Consider the following 11,764-nt stretch of genomic DNA (forward strand, 5'->3'; position numbering starts at 1 on the left):
TTGCAGCCAGACTACCATATTGAGTCTGAAGATCTGCAATTTGCTTGGTCTTCAAAGTATTTTCTTCATTAAGTTTGGCCATTTGAATATTGAGCTCGGTATTCTCAGATTGGAGATCTGCGACCTTTATAACAAGCTCATTATTTCTTTGATCAAGTTCTACATTTTTCTGTTTGATGGCGTCGAGCTGGCTTTGAAGTCCATGGAGAGAGGGGGAGTCATTTCTTGTGTTATCATCTCCGATAAAGATTCCCTTGCCATGAGAAGGTGGTGTCGAAAATTGATTTTCAGCTAATGGATGAGCTAGCTTGACTGAGGCATCATCTTTGTTTGGTCTAGGAGATGAGGGATCTGCTTGAAATGAGGGACCACCAGCTTCAAATACATTACTGGGGCCTTCACTGATGGGTTTGGTTGAGACAATAGCTGGTGTGATTGTTGGTGGAGCTGTAGCACCTTGTGTCGTTGTACTCTGAGTTGCTAACCTCAATACAAGTCTACGGCGTTTGTTAGGAGGAGGGGTGGCTTGAGAGATGGTAAGATCTTCTTCCATTGGCAATGATGTAGGTAGGCCAATGTCAAGGGGAGGAATCCCTGACACTGTCACCGTAGCAATTACTATTTCTGCCGCTGGATTTGAAGCAGGAGGAGAGACTACAAAAACGTCTTCTTCATTCCTTGTCTCAGTGGTCACAGGAACCACTTCATTGACATTGTCAAGCAAGTTTTTGAGGTTCACCTCAGACAGAAAGTCATCATTTCCACCAAAGTTCTGTGGAATATCATCTTGATCAAATCCCGATAAATAAAGATTCTCATCTTCTTCGTCATCTTTTCTTGATTCCTCATTGTAGTCACTCTGAACCTGAACAGCGTTCATCATCAACTTGAGTCTTTTGAGCAGGAGTCTCGTCATCTTCATGTTCGGAAGCAGTGATAATAAACTCAGATGACACTTTTTCTGATGAAGTCGGCTCTGATAAAGTCTTCTCAGAAGTTTCATGGGATTCGGAAGATTCATTGATCTCCGCAAATTGTCCGAACTTCACCAAGGGATGTAAACCTTGAAATACGACTTTGCCCTTTCTATTTTGTTTAATAAGACAAACGGTGTGAGGGCCTAGGGACTTTGTATGCATCTTTTCACCAGACTTGACCATATTTGGTAATTGATCGTCAATAAAAGCTTGAATGAATCGGGGATACATCAGAAAGGAGTCTCTGTTTCCCCGAGTCATGGCACCAATATTTACTAAAAACTCATCAAAGATATACCTTGAAAAGTTATATTTGTTGCCGGATGCCAAAGATACAATCGCTCCTGTGTTTCTGATTGAGATCTCATCTGCTCCCGATCTCCGTCCTGACACACAACTAATGAACACGTGAGCCAAGAAGCGCCAGTAAGGAGGCAAGAGCTTTTTCACGGTAGGAGGATAAGAGCCCTCATATCCCATTCTTTCAAGAATCTTTGGAATTTTTGTAGCATCAGCTTCAGTTGGACAGTCAAAATCATCAAGAATCATCAATGTGTCTCTGATATATTGCTCCGAAATCTTGATCTTGCAGTTTTGCACCACAGCTTCAATAATTACTTCTTTATTCTTCTCGGTCATCTTGGCTGATTTCTAGAACTCTTGAATAAGACATTCATAAATGACAGGATTCACTGTGATTGCATAAGCCAAGCAGCATTCTCGTAAGCGATACATCATGGACATGAAATCTTTGTGAGCCTCTGGTGGATCATCCAACACTATTGCAAGATTGTGCATCTCAGCTGTCTTAAGATATGCCATTATCTGCAATTAAACAAGCCAAGTAAGAAAACATAGTTTACGGTCAAACTAGGTCAACGGACCGTAAACGGAGTTTACAGCCGTAAGGTCAAACCTAGTTTACGGTCATAAGACCAAGGGACCGTTTACGGTCGCAAAGGTCAAAGTGGGTTTGCGGTCTATGAAGCAAAAAGGGTTTACGGTCTATGAAGCAAAACGAGTTTACGGTCTATGAATTTACGCTGTATGAGTTTACGGTGTATGAACATTCGAACACCGTAAACTCCGACAATCTTCAAACACAAAATTCTCCTATGATTCTAAGTCGATTCGAACAAAAAGTTACAAGTTCAGGGTCGGAATTAACATACCTTTGACGAGGACTAAACAATTTTGAGAAAACTCACACTTGATTTTCGAAGATTAGAGAGAGAAAGGGGCAGTTTACGCTTTTTGAATGAGGGAGGCGGTAAAGAGAGTTTACCGCAGTAAACTCCCACATTTATACTCCTTTGACTTTTCAAACCGCATACACTGTTAGATTGCCAATCCAATTTCCAAACAGATTTTTCAAAAATAAATTTTTTTGAGGATTATTAAAATAAAAAATAAAAATTAAAAGTAAAAATAAAAATAAAATTAACATAAAATAAAAATATTCTAATTTCAACAAATAATAAAAAATTTCTCTATTAGTTAAAAATTAAAAATACAATAAAATAAAATTAAAATAAAATAAATTCTATCTAAATAATATGCGTAAGTAAACTTTTTGACTTCATCTTGAGATACTAGGATCAAAGTTGTTATACAATCTTTATCCACTTGTCGGTACCTTTCATATTCACATCTTTGTCTGGTCGATCGTCGGTATTGTGGTCCACTTAAACACGAAAAATTATAACAGATTTAGGACATACTATTTGTTACAAGACAGGGTGAACTTAAAATCCTAAAATTTATATCTGATCCTAATTCCTTAGATACTATATCTTAAGGTCCATTCATCTGACGACGACCAGGGATATTGCTGTCCATCTAAATTGAGCAGCGAGATCTATAGATAATCTGTATGTGTTTAATTTTAAGTGTACTAGAACGTGTTTCCCGCTTCCTGATATGCCCCAGCCATCAAGAACTTTCAGAGTACTCCTTACACCGGGTGAGCAGACAACCATTCAGAGAGAGGATAGATTCAGAATTCTATTACTTATTACTTCAGAGGGGTTTAGAAGTAGAAGGTTGCATATGCTGTGTACCAGGTCGGATTAGAAATCACTCAAAGGAGACAGCATATGGCTAACAGATAAGAAGTATTTCACATATATAACATGCAGAGAAATAGATTTGCATATGTTGTGTACCAGGTCGGATTGGAAGTCACGCAAAGGAGACAACATATGACTAACAGACGGAAAGAAAGAAAATGATATTCTACAGACCTAATTTATCGTAATTTACCAGTCGCCCCATCCAACCGAAATTAAGGACATAATCCGCACATCGAGGAAGAGTTAAACCACGGTTCCACGTACGGGTTCAATTTATGTGACGAGTAGATTCCCATATATATCTCCCTGCTCAACCTATTCGAGCGTCATATTGTCAGGCTAAACGTATCTAACTAGGTCAAGATTTGTCAAGTCTATAAATTTCCTAAGTTCAACTCTGCCTAGTCAAAGTCCATTTAGAATCTTTCGTGCCTACCGATGCATCAAACCAGAGCATAGACCCTTCAACTTCGGGTACTTTACGCAGACTCAGATTGCCTGTTATCACTTGATAATATCACTTCCCAGAACATCTCCCTCAAGCACATTTCATAACCAACATATTTTTTTTGATTTTCTGATTTTCTAATGTTTTTGGATTTTTGTTTATTTTTCTTTGTTTTTGGATTTTTTTTGTTTATTTATCCCCCTAAATTTGTGCATGGGAAAGAATGAAATGACTTAAAATGCGCAAATTTAAACTAAGAAAAACCTAAAAATTATTAAAAAAATTTAATCCTCAAAACGAATCATTTTTAATAATCCCACAAGCACATCTAATCGAGCTTTATTAAAAGGCTTTGTGAACAAGTCCGCCACATTATTGTCAGTGTGAACATGTTCTAGCCTGATGAGCGAACGCTCATAACAATCTCGGATAAAATGAATTTTGATGTCAATGTGCTTGGTTTTGGAATGTTGGACTGGATTTTTAGCAATTTGAATAGCAGCTTCATTGTCACAGTAAATTGGGGTTTCTAGAAAGTTCAAACCGTAATCCAACAGTTGATGTTGGATCCATATGACTTGAGAGCAACAAGCAGACGCAGCTACATATTCCGCTTCTACTGTTGAGGTTGAGACCGTATGCTGCTTCTTGCACTGCCATGAGACCAATCTATCTCCAAGAAATTGGCATCCTCCTGACGTCGATTTTCTATCAAGCTCACACCCGCCATAATTGTTGTCTGCAAAAGCATAAAGGTCAAATTCTGGATTTTTCGGATACCAAAGGCCCAGTTTTGGGCAACCTTTGAGATACCGAAAAATCCGTTTAACAGCAATAAGATGAGAAAGTTTAGGATTGGCCTGGAAGCGTGTGCATTGACAGACTGCAAACATTATGTCTGGTCGACTAGCAGTCAGATACATGGCGAACCGATCATCGATCGATAATACGTATGATCTACGGATTCGCCTTCAAGATCAGGAGCCAGTAGAGGTCTCTCCACCATGGGTGTAAGAGCAGTTTTTGCATCTCTGAACCCGAACTTCTCCAGTATATCATCCACATACTTTGCTTGATGAACAAGAATTCCGGTAGAAGATTGTTTGACCTGAACCCCTAGAAACATGGTCATTTCCCCAAGAGAACTCATCTCAAACCTTTTCTTCATTACACCTTCAAACTCCTTGCAAAGCTGTGGACACGTTGACCTGAAGATAATGTCGTCAACATAGATCTGAACAAGTATCTGATCATTACCCACATGCTTGATGAACAAAGTTTGATCAATGGTGCCGCGAGAGTATCCATGCTCGAGCAAATGCTTTGTGAGAGTTGCATACCATGCTCGAGGAGCTTAATGTAACCCATACAGAGCTTTGTCCAACTTGTAGACCCGATTAGGAAATTTTGAATCAACAAACCCAGGGGGTTGATCAACATAAATTTCTTCCTTCACCCAGCCATACAAGAAGGTAGTCTTGACATCCATTTGGTAAACTGTGAAATTCATATAAGAAGCATATGCGAGAAAGATGCGAATAGCCTCCAAACAAGCAACGAGAGAAAATACCTCAGTATAGTCAAGACCCTCAATCTGTCGAAACCCACGAACCACTAACCTTGCTTTATTTCTGACAATCACTCCCGAATCATCTTGTTTATTACGATAGACCCAACGCGTGTCAAGAGACCTTTTGCCCTTTGGTAAGTCAACCAGGTTCCAAACCCCGAGCTTTTCAAACTGATTAAGCTCCTCATGCATCGTATCCACCCAGCTGGGATCATTCAGAGCCATGTCAACGTTCTTTGGCTCTATTTGAGATATAAAGCAAGAGTAGAGACATGCATTAACATCTCCACTTCGACTTCTGGCTTTAACTCCATCTCCCAGCTGGCCAATGACATTTTCGATCGGGTGATCGCGTTGAATTTTGGAGGGTATGTCTTGGCTGATATCATTGAGAGAAACAAGAAGAGTGTGAATGTTGAAACCTCCATCATCTGCTGATTGAGTCCTATTTGATGTCTCTGCTACAAACTCATTCGCAATTTCTTCAGGAAAGAGTAGTTCCATAAAAGTAGAAGTTGCAGCGGAAGTATCTCTAGACATGAACTCTCTTTCAATAGGGGTAAGAGGTGTAGCATCAGCATCAGGAGTTCCATCTTAAACATTAGACTTTGGACTAGATGGTTGATCAGACGGCTCCCCTTCAGGTGTAGCAGAAAACTCGCCATCAAGAGGAGCAGAGAACTCCCCCTCAACCGATGGGGGTCTGTAGACAACTTCTTCGTCTTCGTCTTTGTACACAATCTTCGAACCAGAGGAGGATCCACTCGAACTATCTGAAGACACATTAAATGATTTGAATAGAGATGTGTAATCAAATAACCAGTCGGGACCCACTCGAGCATCTGTTTCATTCTCCTCCAACCAGCGCACGTCATAAGATTCAACGATCTGTTTCGTCTTCTTGTTGTAAACTCTATACGCAGTGCGCGCGACGTACCCCACAAAATAACAATCATCAGCTTTGGCATTAAATTTAGGGTTGGAATCTAAGTGAAGAAGGGTGCAAGGACAGCCAAATACACGGAAATGGATGACAGAAGGCTTGTGTCCATAAAGAATTTCATACGGAGTCTTCATCTGTGCTTTGTTGATTAGAACATGATTATGCACGTAGCAAGCAATGTTAATCGCCTCGGCCCAAAAGAAAACATGTAGTTTGGAATCACACAGCATCGTCCTTGCGGCGTCTTTCAACGTTCTATTTCTCCTTTCAGCAACACCGTTTTGTTGAGGCGTGTGAGCAGAACTATATTGACGCACTATCCCCTTTTCTGCGCAAAAATGGTCAAGAACCGAATTCTTGAATTCAGTTCCATTATCAGTGCGAAGCACCTTCACTTTATTGTTAGTCTGCTTCTCAATCATCACCACAAACTTCTTTATTAGATCAGCAACCCCTGCTTTGTTGAATAAAAAGAAGACCCACATAAATCGAGAGAAATCATCGATCACAACGAGGCAATATGAGCTTCGGTAAATACTCAGGACGTTGACCGGTCCAAATAAGTCCATGTGCAACAATTGGAGCACTTGACTTATGGAGTTGACTTGCTTGGGCAGGTGTGGTTTCCGATGATGTTTGCCTTGAGCACAGGAAACACACTTCTCAAACGTGATAAAATCTCTAACAGGAAGGCCTCGGACCATCTCATTTTTCACAAGACGATTCAGGTTTTTCGCGTTAGCATGACCTAGTCTTCGATGCCACAACATTGCATTGTGTTCAGAGACCTTTGAGAAAAGACAAGTGACTTGATCAGGGAGATTGCTGTTTATATCGATGATATAAGCATTCCCATCCCGTTTAGATTTGACTAGGATCCACTCTTCTGGGATGACAATGCCAGGCTTGAGAATCATACACTCTTTATCAGTAAAATGAGTTGTATAGCCTTTGTCACATATCTGAGAAACGCTCAACAAACTATGCTTTAACTCGGGAGCGTAGTTGACATTTTCAAAGCTCAGCACTCCATTCGTAACAGTTCTGCGTTGTGTGATCTTTCCACCATCTCCGCCCGCAAAGGAAACATAACCCCCATTAAAAGATTGAATTTCGCTCAGTTGGGAGATGTCTCCACTCATATGCCGGGAGCAGCCGCTGTCGACGTACCAAGGACGAACGACATTCCTCCGCAACTGTCCCTGCAAAATGAGCGGAATCATTTAGATTTAGGAACCCAGGTCATCACTGTCTTGGGTTTCCTTTTCACTTTTTCTGATTTAGATTTTAAATTTTGCAAATTAGGATCTTCATTTCTAATCACTTCAGAGGGTGGTAACGATGAATTTGAAAGTGATTTGGGCTTCCATTGAAGTTTAGGTTTTACAACATTCTCTGGTGGTTTTGAAATAGACATCACAGGAGTTTGCATAGTCCTTCTGGATGTTCTACCAAAATTAGTAGAGGATCTAGAATTGCTTTTTGACGAAACGGATCTTGGCTGAGCCTTGTTCGGTTTTGGCAAACTGTTTTGAGTTTTGTTAGTAAAAACCTTTTTATTTGTTTGAAAACCATCCCTTTTTCTGTTTTTATTATCTTTCTGATCATTACTTCGAGAACGAGTTCTTGAGGATTTTCTAATTAAAGACCTTCCTCGAGACTCATTCTCCCCTCTTGGTGACAGATAGTTTACAAAGATCCTATTTTGACAATTCCTAGTTATGTGACCACCAACACCACAATTAAAACAAATCTGTTTATTATTTGAATTTGTATTGCATTTTTCAGATTTATTTTCTTTACAGACACTCTTACTCTTCTTAGAAGAACATGCATGAGAATTAGGTTGAGAAATAAGTGACGGTGCCTCATTTGATTTGACTTGTGGAGTTGATGATTCATTATGAGAATCACAAGCATCAGAATTACCAAACAATTCATCAAACATATCGAAAAAATTAAATTCAACAGTATTCGATGATGAGCCAACACAAGAAACATTTTCAATCTTAACATCAGAAACACAATCAAAATTATTCATGACAGAAATATCAAGTTTAGAAACAGAAATAAATTCTCCAGCTTCACGCTTTGCCTGATCTAATGGTTGATCTGCAGAGGAAGTAGAAACATTAGTACTTTCAATGTTAATAAAACCTCCCGAGACAAAACCAGTAGGTTTTCCATATCGAAGGTGTGACTCCTTGGAAATTTCGTTCTGTGTCATAGGAATTGATGTGTAGTTATGATTGAAAGGCGGAGGGACACTATCATACCCTAAACCCTTGTTTTGATTTTCTTTGAATTTTAATTGGGTTTCATATAAGGACTCAACTGTCTTACTTGATGCAGTGTAATTTTTGAAACAAACATCTATTTTTTCATTTTTGATTTTCAAAGTGTCAGGTTCTTTGGTTACTGCGTCAAATTGTCTCTTAACATAATCATACAGTTCACATTTTTCACTATATTCTGATTGATTTTTTCTAAAATCCTTTATTTTTGCTTCTAGTTGAGCCTTAAGGGGTTTTTGTCCTTTCCTAAGTTGATAGCCTTCATATTTAAGGTCCTCTACTTGCCTACGTAAAACTTGAATTTCATCACGAAGAAGGTTAACATATTCTTTACAAGCAAATGAACAGGATGGTAGATTTACCTTGCTTTTCTTGGGCTCGGAAGAGGTAGAGACCATCAGGGCAAGCTATAGTTCCATCATCTCTGCTTCTGGATCATCATCAGTATTCGTTGAAGCAACATCATCAATTTGAGCTAGGTGAGCATTTTCTGGTTCTGAGAGATTCAGGGCTTGAATTTGGTCCTCCCAGTCAAATGATTGAGCAACCATAGCTGTTTCTCCACTAGCTGTAGCTCCTGCACGGTTGTTTCCTACTGCGACCATCTGCTTGTTGTTGTTGATCCTGCGATCTGGTTTCGGGCAATCACGAGCAAAATGACCTTGCTCGTGGCAGTTGAAACACCTCAGTATGCTTTTATTGAATCCCACCTTCTTGTCAGCATTCATGGCCCAATTATTTTTCCAGGTTTTCTGGGCGAATTGCTTGGCTCTGAAAAAGGCCATGGCAATTTGCCATGTAATTTCCATCTCCTCTACATCTTCAGGATGTATTTGGCCCAAATCAGCAAATGATAGTTGAGGTGGAAGATCTCCAGCTACCAAGGCATTATAACAGTTGACTAGTCCAACAACTAGAACCAAATTTTCATCAGATTCTTTGGAGTTCGAGGCAGAGGCTTTAACAGACACATTTGGAGCAGAATTGGGATGAGGAGTGGGTTGAGGGACGGAAAATGACACATTTTGAGTTTGATGGTGAGGGATGGATGGTGCAGCGTTGAAAGTCTGAATCTGAGGTTGTTGAACTGCGAAGGCTTGACCTGAGGAAGTCATGAAAGATGATAACGCATTGTTAGATGAAATTCCAAGATTTGCACTAGAATATGAATTCACATTATTGATTTCTCTCTGTTTGTCATCAATGTCACAAGCTTTAATGACCGCCATGATTTCTGCAAGAGTGAGGCGATTCAAGTCCATGGTTTTCTTAATCACAGCAACATTCATATCCCATGATCTAGGAAGAGCATTCAGAAGTTTCTTGTTGATTTCTGACTTGGTCAATTAAATCCCTGAAATATTCATGCTAGGTGTGAGTGCAGTGAACCTTTGCAATTGAGCTTCAAGAGTTTCTCCAGGAACGTAGTTGAACAGGTTGAATCTTTGTCTTAGCATGTCTTGCCGACTTTCTTTCATATCTTCATTGCCCTCATAGACCTCAATAAGTGCTTCCCATAGTGCTTTAGCTGAATTGTACTCACAGAAACCTTGAGCAATCTCAGGAGATAATGCCATGGTTAAAGTGGCTAATGCTCTTTCCTGTTCCTCAATCAATTCAAAATCCTCATCAGTGTAGTTTTCAATATCCTTGTCAATCAACTGTCCTCCAACTGACACAATGACTCTAACAAGATCTCTAAGAATGCTTCTCCAGATCTTGAAATCTTTCATTTTAATGTATTTCTCAATTCTGTACTTCCACTCGGGAAAACCTTCTGCAGACATCAACCTTGGAATGCATGTAGTAGTGCCCATAACAACATCAAGTTCTTGAAAGTTGGTTTGACTTTGAGAATCCATTTGAAATTGCAGCTCCAAGAAAAAGTTTACGATTAATCTAGAAAAGTAAATGTTTGCGGCCGTAAAGAGAGTGTACGGTCGTAAAGGGAGTTTACAGTTGATCTGTTTGCGACCGTAAATTGGGTTTACGGTATAAGTTCACTGTTTTTGGAGTTTACGGATTATGGGTTTGTTGTTCTTCAAAATTGTTTACGGTACTTGAATATTAATAGATTACGGTTTTTGAATATGTTCTTTTACGAGGGTAAACAGAGTTTACGGTTGGTAGTAAACTCTCAAATAGCCTTCAAATCTCGAATTTTTCAGATAAAACCAGTTCCTTTAATGCCTAGAACGTAGAACTTTGAAGATCAAACAGCTAGAATAACAGCTTATACTCAATATCTCGATCGAATGAGTTTGATACCAGTTTTTGCTCTGATACCAATTGTTAGGTCCGAATCTGGATCTATCACTGATAATCAAACAATCACGAAACAAGAATAACAAGAATAAGATGAATAAATTGAGCTTGCATATGATTAAACACTTGAATCGTCAGATACAACTCAAATACCAGTCGTAAACTCTAGAGCATCGAACCCCTCAAAAGACAAACTCGTAGACTATTTATACTAGACAAGACCGCAAACATAGTTTGCTGCCGTAAACACGTTTATGGCCGTAAACACATGACCGCAAACATAGTTTTCTGCCATAAACACCACAAAACACAGACTAAACAAAAAGTGCAATTACAGACATAAACCAAAACAAATCACATGCTAAGCCTAGCCCAAACCATTAATAAGACCCTTCAATTTCATAGCTTCTCCCAACAATAAGATCTTCTGATGGGTCCAACGGTTGGCTTCAAGGTCTCCATAAGCTTTGGTTGTATCATCATTCATGAAAACAAGATTTGAATTGATGGGTTTTAGCCATAAGAACATCCTATGTGCTCATGCAAACCCTAATGCTTGGATCTAGGTTTCTCTATTGTACATGCAATTCATCCAAGACTTTAAACCCTAGTTCTAGCATACAATTAATCATATTAACATGTGAAAGGGTTTTTAGATCTTACCTTGATTGTTATGTAGTAATAACAATCTCAGATCCTCCTTGTAATGACTTTAGAAAGCTTAGAGTCACAAGTGTCACTCCTCTAATGGCTCACAAACACCAAGAGCAAGAGGATGAAGAATAAGGAGAGAGGAGGCTGCCCAAAACGTGTGGAAACCCTAGAGGAACTCTTAGCCACGTATTTTGGGGCTTAAGGGTACTATATATACATGTAGGCTATTAGGGTTTTCAACTAGGAAACCCTAATCTGTCTGCTTAAGCCCTAAGCAGCCCATGGACCCTTTTAGAATATCCCTTGGACGATTTCTAATGGGTTTCCCTATAGAATTTGTCCAACCTATTATTCCAAGGTAATCCATAGCCCAAATGCAATTATCTTATAATTACAGTTCCAGTCCCTTAAGTTTAATTAATCTCTTTTAGCCACAAAATTAATTATCAATTAATTCTTGACTAATATTAATTAAACAATATGATTTCTCCTTTAATATATTATTCTCATAATATATTAATAAATCATAATTAATCTTCTC

Source organism: Lactuca serriola, chromosome 7 (assembly GCF_051521515.1).
Source record: "Lactuca serriola cultivar US96UC23 chromosome 7, Lser_US96UC23_V15, whole genome shotgun sequence".
NCBI classification, from domain to species: Eukaryota; Viridiplantae; Streptophyta; class Magnoliopsida; order Asterales; family Asteraceae; genus Lactuca; species Lactuca serriola.